The sequence below is a fragment of the Meles meles genome, chromosome 10 (genome assembly GCF_922984935.1).
Source record: "Meles meles chromosome 10, mMelMel3.1 paternal haplotype, whole genome shotgun sequence".
Taxonomy (NCBI): Eukaryota; Metazoa; Chordata; class Mammalia; order Carnivora; family Mustelidae; genus Meles; species Meles meles.
In genome coordinates this window covers 63,354,960-63,366,577 of record NC_060075.1, presented here as the reverse complement: position 1 = coordinate 63,366,577, position 11,618 = coordinate 63,354,960, and positions in this window count along the sequence as shown.

Sequence of the window (11,618 nt, the reverse complement as noted above, 5' to 3'; positions counted from 1 at the left end):
TAGTTGTATTTTGAAAGTTCCTTCTAGGGAACTTTCTAGTTCTAGGGATCTAGGGCCTAACACCAGAAGCATGTGGTTAGAAGACAAACAGCTCAAATGTAGCCAGGAGCTGGTCACTGGAAAATTACTGCAGCTTTTTTAACTCCTAAGTAACAAACTTCAAAGAGGTCATCTCAACTCCCACAACCCTAAAAAATTTACATGACATTACCGATAGCAAGTTGTGAGACTGAAAGAAACTTTTCTATTAAAGCAAAAATTCCAAAACCATACTGGAGAAAAACCTATTTTTTTCTTTTTACAGAAAGACATGAAATTGTTGTCATATGAAGAGGTGATCAGAATATGCAGCTAAAATATAGGAAAACACATACAGACATGTTTTAGCCAATTAATTAACAATTACGTGCTTTCACATTGTTATTTTTCAGTATTTGCCACAGTATTTGCCAGCAAAGAAATACTGGCTACAGTATTTGCCAGCTTTTAAAGATAAGTATTCATTTCATATGTAAATCTGTACTTGTGATTTTGTATTTTTCCTAAAAAGAGCTCCTGAAATTGCTTTAGGCTTTTAGCTTTAGGCCACACAAAATCTAGATCTATCCCTAAATCATGCCCTATACCACTATCAATATCATCTTCACTGTAGGCACAAGGCAAAACTAAGCACGAATGACAATTTTATAACTCCAATCTTATCTGAGCTGTTAGAATTTCTGTAGGTGTGAATGTGTGCTTCATAAGGTCTATTTGTCCCTCCCTGTTCTGTCCTTCCAAGAGCAGTGGAGGAGGCTATGACAGCTGGTTTACCATCTCCCTCATTCGCCTGCCATCAATCAAGAGAAACACAGATACTGGGCACCTCACTGAGGACTCTGTTTCCTCATGGGTAAAATTAAAAGGTTGGGCTAGATAAACTCCAAGTCTTTCTCACTTTTCACTTTGTATTACTATATCAAGTCAGATATTAAGGCAGTTTAGAATGTTCAACTGATAGATATTCTACTTTTAAGTTATATGAACACTAGAAATAAAGAACCATCCAGTATTTTCTCTGCATAAACTATACACACATCCTTGTTTTTTTAGAGTGGTCAGATGGGAGAAATCAAGGGAGAAATCAAGGTCAAGGGAACAGAATACACAAAATTTAAAGTAACCGCAACTATAACTGTTTGGGGAACTGGAAGCTGTGTAAACTTGTAACATTCCCTTAAGGCTATTAGGATGTAATCAAAGTAAGGCTAGGGTGATTAAGGGGAGGGGAGCCATTTTCTAGTGGTATAAGTCATTTATTAAAAATGTGGAAATTAAAAAAAAAAAGAATGTGGAAATTTATTTTGAGGAGAACACATGTCCAACATATTAGGCAGAAGAGTAATGTAATCAAATTAATGAATATATTAGTTTCCTATTGCCGCTATAACAAATTACCACAAATTTAGTACTTTAAAAACAACACAAATTATTATCCTATTGCTCTGGAGGTAGGGGTCTGAAATGGGTCTCACAGAGTTGAAAACAAGGTGTTTGCAGAATTGCATTCCTTCTGAAGGCTGAAAGGCATAAACAGTTCCTTTTATTTTCCACTCTGTAGAGGGAATCTGCATTACCTGACTCATAACTACATCACTCTACCCTCCTTTCTTGTCACATCTTCTGATTCTCCTGCCTTAATCTTTCCCTCATAAGAACATTTTTTTGTTTGTTTTACCCACCCAGATGCTCCAGAATAATCTCTCCTTCAATTCTTGAAAAATCCTTTATTTAATCACATCGGCAAAGTTCCTTCTGCCATGTAAAATGTCATTTCACAGGTCTGGAGATTACGACACAGACATCTTTGGAGGCCATTACTCTGCCCACTACAATGAGCTATACAATTTCTCTACAGTCATTTAAAAACATTTACTTAGGGCGCCTGGGTGGCTCAGTGGGTTAAGCCTCTGCCTTCGGCTCAGGTCATGATCCCAGGGTCCTGGGATCAAGCCCCGATCAAGCAGGGAGCCTGCTTCCTCCTCTCTCTCTGCCTGCCTCTCTGCCTACTTATGATCTCTCTGTCAAATAAATAAATAAAATCTTTAAAATAAAAATAAAAACATTTACTTAATAAATTGTATGTAGCAAGAAGTTCATGAGTGGCTAGTAATAAAAGGCTGAGCAATATACATCATCTCTCAGAGAGGACAGAAGGTGGTAGAAGAGGAAGACATTAGTCAAACCATCATGCAAATATGAAATTACTCTATGTGAGCAAGAAACTGAAGCTAAAATACAAGAAGCTATAGCAGCTTATGAAAGGAAGACCAGATATAGCCTGATATACCAGAGAAGGCTTTCCTAAGAATAAAAGGAAAATCAGAGTGCTTATTTCACTTGTGAGGTCAATTAGATCATGGAGAAATATTACTAGTTTTTCCTGACAAGAGCAATAACAGTTGAGAATACAGGCATAACCCAGATTTCAGTGAATTGATAAATAAAATGGCAGGTGAAAAAATTTCAGAGAAGATGGGTTGACAATTCTTCCAAAAAGTTTGGCTATAAGAAGGGGGAGGAGCAAAATCTAGAAGGGAATGTGAATTTGAAGGAGAAACAAGAAGAATATTAATGTTAAGTAAAAGTAGGAAGGTAGAGTTTAAAAATACAGTATCAGGAACGGACAAAAGACCCGAGACCAACTGGTAGAAAACAGAATCCACAGCCCAGATGGAGAAATCTTAAAACAATCACTCTTTTCATTGTATCAGGAGGAAAAGATAAAGTATGGTGTAAAGTTAAATTGTAGGTGTACAGTCAAGAATTAGGGTCTGATAGAATTCATGTCCTATAAAAGCAGAAGACATTAATCCTATGTGCTTAGCTGCCAAACTGGCGTTTTGGAGAAGACAGGACAGTTGGAGTGAGGAAGAATTAGTATTTCACCAAGAGGATGAGATGAAAGATGGGACAATGGAGTAGGGTGTATTACTGACAAAACAGTTGTATAACTGAGATTAAAGAAAGCACCAAAGAGAGGAGGGGGCTAAATAGAAAAGTCTTATCACTAACTCCTTATCAACAGAGATCTATGAAGACCTACTACCTGTCAAAGACTATTCCAGGTTTTAAAGAGTAAAGAAATGAGCAATTTCAGTAAGGTTGAAGAGTAAGTGAAATGGGACAAAGGTAACATTTTGGAAAGATTAGCTAAAGTTAAGATCTAAAATAGATTTTCAATTAAAATTATAGAGGTCATCATTTGGGAATGGCTGATTTAAGTATCAGAAACAAAAGTGATTAAAGGAAAAAGACAATGTATTGACTCAGTAAATTAAAATTCAAAAAAAAATGAGTTAATTCAATTGCAGAGGCCCCAAAGCTCAAATATGAGGCTCAAAAAAGGTATATCTCCTTTTTTGTATATAAATTATTATTCTTTTGTTTCATTCCCAGTCAACAGTCACCTCAAACCTTTTCTTTCAGAGAAAAATGGCCACAGGAATCTCAACCTCCTATCCTTTTAATTACATCCAATAAGAAACACCAAGTTCTTTCCCAATCTTCCACAAATACTCTGTGATCAAAAGTGATCGGAGCATTTTAGGATAGGCTGAACCTATCATTGTCCCGAGGAGATAGCTATACTTTGGTTCCATGGGTGTTCTACAGGCAGAAAACTACCAAGACAAACCACCTTGGATGCCCATGGGAAAAATGAATGAAATATAGAACTGTACTAGAAGAATACAAATTAAAGCGTGGTAAAGAAAACAGTGGATGGCCACTAAAGAGATATTTTTCCCAATATTTCTAATATTAGCATTTCTTCCTATATGAATGAGAGTCAATAGCTAAGATGGATGAAAAGTGGAAACCACTGGAATTGAGAAATTCAGAGAGGTGCTTGTTTGTTTACCAGTTGAGATATTCAAGTCACCTACCATAAAGCTTATCTTGAGAAGGAATAGACTATTATGTGCCAACTTTTAAATTAAAGTGAATGAGAAGGCTTACAGGTAAAATAAATGGTAGAGATGCAAAGTTAGATGACTTAAATCTACCATTATTTCTCTGAATGTTATATCCCACACACTTCCAAACACCATTCTAAATGGTCTTAAATATTATCTCACTTGCTTTATATTTCTTAATTGTCTAACATATTTTTGAATGTTTAAGGAAATTAAAATACACTAAAAATATACAATGTATTTTCAGATTTGTAACAACTTATATAAGGACATATCTTTAATCCTTGTGTTATTTTTAATTGAAGTATAGTGTACATATTAGTTTCAGGCATACAACACAGTGATTCAGCAATTCTGTACATAATGCAATGCTCACCATTACGTGTTAAGTGTATTCATTAACTTTCACCATAGTTATTTACAGTATTAGTGACTATATTCCCTCTGCTGTACTTTCATCCTCGTGATTTACTTTAAAACTGCGTAATTTGTACTTCTTAATCCCCTTCACCTAGTTTGCCTAATTTCTCACTCTCCTGCTCTATCTCATGATCTATCCTAGAAAATGTGTTCCAGGGGCGCCTGGGTGGCTCAGTGGGTTAAAGCCTCTGCCTTTCGCTCAGATCATGATCCCAGGGTCCTGGGATCGAGCCCCTCATCGGGCTCTCTGTTTGGCAGGGAGCCTGCTTCCTCCTCTCTCTCTCTCTCCCTGCCTCTCTCCCTACTTGTGATCTCTATCTGTCAAATAAATAAAATCTTAAAAAAAAAAAATGTGTTCCATGTGCAGTTGCAAGGAATGTGTATTCTGCCGTTTGGGGACTGAAAGTCTGGTATGTATCTATTAGGTTCATCCAGCCTAACGTATCATTCAAAGCTACTATTTTCTTACTGATCTTCTATCTGGATGATCTATCCATTGATGTTAAGTGCGGTATTAAAGTCCCCTACTTTTACAGTATTACTGTCTTTTCCTCCCTTTAGGTCTGTTAATATATGCTTTATACATTTAGGAGCTCCCATGTTGGGTACATAAATACTTACATGTAATACCGCCTCTTGTTGGTTTGACACCTTTATCCTTATATAACACCCTTCTCTGTCTCTTGCTACAATCCTTGTTTTAAAGTCTACTGTGTCCAATATAAGTAATACTACCCTCATATTTCATGCATTTGCATGAATTTTTTTTCTATCCCTTCACTTTCAGTCTGTATATGTCTTTAGGCCTGAAGTCTTTTGCAGGCAGCATGTACATGGGTCTTTTTATTTTTTTTTTAATCCAGTCATGTCTTTTGATTCGAGCACTTGCTTGTCCTGTTCCTCTTCTCCTCCCCCCCAAAGCTATCTTTAAAATAAATAAAAAGCTAGAAATTTTTAAAAATTCTTACTTTGTAAAGAGACTATGGACTCTGAAAAACAACCTGAGGGTTTTGAAGGGTCAAGGGTGGGAGGTTGGGGGAACAGGTGGTGGGTAATAGGGAGGGCACGTTTTACATGGAGCACTGGGTGTTGTGCAAAAACAATGAATACTGTTACGCTGAAAAAATAAATTAAAAAAAATTCTTACTTTGTAACTGCTACTATACGCAATCAACTTTAACATTTGCTTTCCATTTCAACATTCTCAAAATTATTTTATGAAATTTCATTTTACATGCTCTTAGATAAATGCATAGACACACTAGTCAGGCAGATTTATATATGTAGCAAAAAATATTTAAGATCTTATTTTTTTTAGAGAGAGAACGAGTATGCAAGTGGGGGCAGGGGTGGGCAGGGGAAGAGGGAGAACTCCAAGCAGACTCTGTGTTGAGCATGGAGCCCAGTGTTAGGCTTGATCCTATGACCCTGAGATCATGACCTGAGCTGAAATAAAGAGTCGGATGTTTACCCAACTGAGGCACCCAGTTTCTTTTTTCAACACTCTAGATGATTACACATTTTACAGTAATACAATAAAATAGGTCTACAATTGACTTTTTGAGAAATAGAAATTATGGGAAATCTAACTCAATTTCAGTTTTCAATATCACTAATGTATGTCTAATCTGGAGCTATGTATTTTCAGATTCAGTGCTTTTAGAAGATCTTATTGAAATGTATCTCCTAAAAGGTTCTATTATTACTGTAAAAATAAGTATCCACTTCAATAGAACATAAAATGAATCAACAAAAGAAAAAGGTCTCCTTGATTTACCAACCAATGTAGATCATTCAAGAAGCTTACTAATGAAAGTTTTTTTAACCACAAATAACTTTTAGTTGGAAGCAAAATATTAAATCATTTTTTGTAATTCTTGGTATTAGGAAGAAAAATCAACTATATAGAAATTCAGGTAGAAAGAAGAATGTAAAACATCCTGAAGCTATTATAACCAAATCCCAGGCATTATGCTGTTGTAGTGATTTAGAGAAACAATCATTACCATATCAGAATTGCTATCAGATTGATACTAGACCTAAGAAATGTATGTTTTTAGAATTTTACTGAATTCTAAAAATATTGTTGAAGGCCAGAGAAAACAAAAATTACCTTTCAAAAAAAATCTTTCACTTCTTTTTAAACATTCACATTTTTACTTCATTTATATCCTAAACAGAAATAATAACTCCTCTTTTTAACATGACCACAGTACCAATAACAATGAAAATTTCTTTGTTAACTAAACTATCCAGCAGGTGCTACAGAAGAACTTTGAAATAGGATAATATGAGCCTGTGTTCTCTGGTAGAGGTAGGTAAGGGAAAGTTGAGGTGGAGTGGGGGCGAGACGAAAAGACAGGAATTTAATAGAAGCCTACTTCAAAAATCCCTGACAGGCAGCTATGCCCAGAAAATGCCTGCCTTCTAGTTCAAAGGCTCCCATGTGGTCGTCTACATTTAAATGACTGCATTCATTCACAGAAATATAGTAACTAATTTTACTTTTATTAAAGATGCTTGATTTTAACAAAATTCTAATCAGAAAGAAATGATTAGGCTTTCCAGAGGGAGACCATCCATAACTCAAATATTAGAAAACTCAAATTCCTACCAACTTGGGTCCCCTGTATTAAAATATGCAAAATTATAGTAGTTAATTCTTAGTTATAATTGAGTCCTCTTTTAAAGGAGTCTAATAGCTTTAAGACCTTGAAACAATGACAAATCATTAAACGCAAATTCCAGACAATTTTAGCTCGGAAGGGAGTTTTTCTAAAAGTTGTGGTACAAAGAAGGAAAAGGAAGAAATGGTACAATGAGGAAACATAAGGGATGTCAGTTCAAGAATCACAGATGTGTAATCATTCTCAGAACTGCTCTATACAAACTTGGCTATGTCCCCAACTAACTCTTATCCAACATGCTTACTCAATAGGGTTAGGGATTCTGAAGAATAAAATGAAATCTCCTTTTCTGACTGGATTGAAGGTCAACTTGGAAATTTGGGAAAAGGCATTTCCTACAGATTCATTAAAAAAAAGCCAAACTGTGACCAATCAAGTTGAATTAAGCAGTTATTCTGTACCCATTACCATGTTAGGAACTTAAGGGAAGGGACACCCAAAAGGTCACAGGAAGCCTTGTACACATCCCCAGGTATCAACCACTCATTCTATTAAATAAAAGCTTTCTAAAATGGGCAACAGGGATAATCCTGGAAATGAAAAGACAGGGATAACATGTGGCAAGAATGGTTAATGGGCAAAGGAATTACTGTCCCATTCACTCTGCATTAATGAAAATGCTTCTGGGGCCTAAAGAAAGTGTTTTTGCAACATCTCATTAAATCAGTGCTACTCAAGGTCAAGTCCATAGATGAGTGATTTATGAACTATTTACCAACCTGCCATGAGTACAAAAATTGTTAGTAAACAGCTGATGTCGCCTCAACAAGCAAGTGTCTAATTAGCATTGGCAAATGTTTGGGGCTTAAGTTTTTGTGGGAGCAAAATCCAAAATATTCTGGAGTAGTTACACAGATTAATGAGTTTATACCAGAATATAAATGACACAGACTGCTCTGGACATTGAAAAGAAATCTTGCTAGGGAAAAAAAAAAAAATACAAGGGACACCTAAACAGTGTATTTAGTAATTGAAAAAACAAAAGATGGGAATTATGCAAATGATATAATGTATGTCCTGTGAGAGTTTCTCTTTATCATAGGATAATATGGAAGATGATCATAAACAACTAATATTACATGCTCAAGTATGAAGTCTATTTCTCATGGGGAAAGTTCTGCCAGAGAAGTTTAAAGTATGAAACACATACTTAGTTTTTCTCAATAGTAAAAAATATTTGATGCCCAAATTGTAAAAATGAAAATCTGAAACCTAGATTTGTTAACTGATCATATATTTTCCGTATTTTTAATTATATCCATACAGTGAAGGAATGCATAATTTTCCATGGTAGATAAGGTCTGAAGGAAAAAACAAAATTGAGAAATGTGGAAGGACAGAGTTTCTACTTATTGGTATAAAAAAATCCAGAGCAAAAAAATCTAATAATTATTTATTCTTCTCCTATCCCCCTAACCCCCCATGTTGCTTCTCCATGTCCTCATATCAGGGAGATCATATGATAGTTGTCTTTCTCCGATTGACTTATTTCACTAAGCATGATACCCTCTAGTTCCATCCATGTTGTCGCAAATGGCAAGATTTCATTTCTTTTGATGGCTGCATAGTATTCCATTGTGTATATATACCACCTCTTCTTTATCCATTCATCTGTTGATGGACATCTAGGTTCTTTCCATAGTTTGGCTATTGTAGACATTGCTGCTATGAACATTCAGGTGCACATGCCCCTTCGGATCATTACGTTTGTATCTTTAGGGTAAATACCCAGTAGTGCAATTGCTGGGTCATAGGGTAGTTCTATTTTCAACATTTTGAGGAACCTCCATGCTGTTTTCCAGAGTGGTTGCACCAGCTTGCATTCCCACCAACAGTGTAGGAGGGTTTCCCTTTCTCCGCATCCTCGCCAGCATCTGTCATTTCCTGACTTGTTAATTTTAGCCATTCTGAATGGTGTGAGGTGATATCTCATTGTGGTTTTGATTTGTATTTCCCTGATGCCGAGTGACGTGGAGCACTTTTTCATGTGTCTGTTGGCCATCTGGATGTCCTCTTTGCAGAAATGTCTGTTCATGTCCTCTGCCCATTTCTTTTTTTTTTTTTTTTTTTTTTGGATATCTTTTTATACCCTTTTAGTTTGAGATAGTTTGACCCACAAGAAGTTGCAAAAATAGTACAGGGAGTTCTCATGTACCCTTCACCCAGATCCCGCCAAAGATAACATCATACTCTTTCTGAGCTGCAAAAAATCTTGAAATGTGGATTACTTTTTTTTTTTTTTTTTCAGTGTAACAGTATTCATTCTTGATTGGATTGTTTGTTCTTTGGGTGTTGAGTTTGCTAAGGTCCTTAATAGATTTTGGATACTAGCCCTTTATCTGATATGTCATTTACAAGATGGGATTGGGAGGGAGACAAACCATAAATGACTCTTAATCTCACAAAACAAACTGGGGGTTGCTGGGGGGAGGTGGTGTTGGGGGAGGGGGTTATGGACATTGGGGAGGGTATGTGCTATCGTGAGTGCTGTGAAGTGTGTAAACCTAGTGATTCACAGACCTGTATCCCTGGGGATAAAAATACATTATATGTTTATAAAAAAAAAAAAAGAAAGAAAGAAAGAAGGGATGAATACCCAACTTTTGTAGCAACATGGACGGGACTGGAAGAGATTATGCTGAGTGAAATAAGTCAAGCAGAGAGAGTCAAGTATCATATGGTTTCACTTATTTGTGGACCATAACAAATGACATGGAGGACATTGGGAGATGGAGAGGAGAAGGAAGTTGAGGGAAATTGGAAGGGGAGGCAAACCATAAGAGACTATGGACTCTGAAAAACAACCTGAGGGTTTTGAAGGGGCGGGGGTGGGAGGTTGGGGGAACCAGGTGGTGGGTAGTAGGGAGGGCACGTAATGCATGGAGCACTGGGTGTTGTGCAAAAACAATGAATATTGTTTTGCTGAAAAAATAAATTAATTTTAAAAAATCTAATAATTATGAACAAAGTAGATGATTATTTTGACACTATCTACAAAAGGTTTTAATAACACTTTACATTTTGACAAAGAATTATCAATTCTATCATCCATCCAAAAAAAAAAACCCTATATGTAGGAAATTCATAGATCTGGAATCAATTTCTTCAATCAAAAGACAATTTAAACTGAAATATATTCTCACAGGGTAAGTTTTGGAATGGCTATTGATGAAGGGCTGAACATGAGTTGAAAATTAAAGATCCCTTGATTCATTTTGGAAAATAGTTAAAAATCGTATTCTGAACTTGCTAAAATTGCTTTAAAATTTCTTCTTCTGCTCCTGTCAATGTAATTATAGAATAATGGTCTTTCTCCGAGCATCACTTAAAGTTGGATACAGTGTAAGACATCACCCCTCATATGTAGGGAGACTGTCAATTCAGTCTAGATTCTTTCACAAGAAGTGCGTCCATCACATTAAATGACTGAGACCATAGTATGCAATGAGGACCCCTTATCTCCTTTATAACTGTTTTAGTTATAATTGCACAGTTATGCATATAATTATCTATAAATATCGATATTAATCCCCAAAGCACCAGTTTTCTTGTACAACACACATAGATGCATAATTCTCTTCTCTCCTGTTATGTTTGTTCCTATACTTATTGAAAATTTTAGGTATACTGTATCAAATAATAGACTGAATTGGAGATCTTGAGTTTCTTATTTCATACTTCTAGTAATCCATATTTAGTGTATCAACAAGAGTATCGGTCCAGGAATAGCTGGTGGCAGGGCGGGGGTCCGGGGGGACGGTTGGAGGGGAAGCAGTTTATCACCTACAAGTCATGAAGCATCAGTTTACTTCATCCATCCATTTCCCCACCCATGTGCATCTCTACCTTATGCACCCAAGAATATGTAATGTTGTTAGGAAGTCCCCTCTCCAAAAAAAAGATTAGTCGGATATCATCATTTCCTCATATGATATATCAAAGATTAAAGGATACTGATTCTTAGTTTGCCTTTTGCTTTTTACTTTTCTCTTTCATTCCAAGGAGAGACTGAGGCCCTTAGCATTTATTTATCTCTGAGATTTTTGCTTGGCATACAACTAAAGTTGTTTTAAGTCAAGGTTCTCCCTTTCTGGTAAACATCAAACTAAAAAAAATATTAGGTCAGGTGTCTTCAGTCACAGAAAAGAAAGAACACCTTATGTGCAGTGAAAAGAGAACCCCACTAAGCGATGCAGGTTAGGAGAACACAACTGAAAGTACAGCCAAAAACAAAGACACAACCCTAAAAAGCAACACTCTGAAATTACAGTATTAGCAACACTCTGAAATTACAGTATTAGCCCATTGAATTATATGGTCTATTCAGAGGTGGAGGGTTGCTCACTGGCACAGAAATGACCAGATGGGTTAGAGTAGCCCAAGACATGAGTCTGACTTTTTCTTAAAGTCAAAAATGGCTGAATATCAACAACTGTATATGACTCAACCTACTAATTTTAAGAGTGAGTTAATACAGAACAGAGATCTCTTATTTCAACACGTATAGTTGGTATCTCAGGACTGACACATTTACTACATAAAGATGATTTTGGTG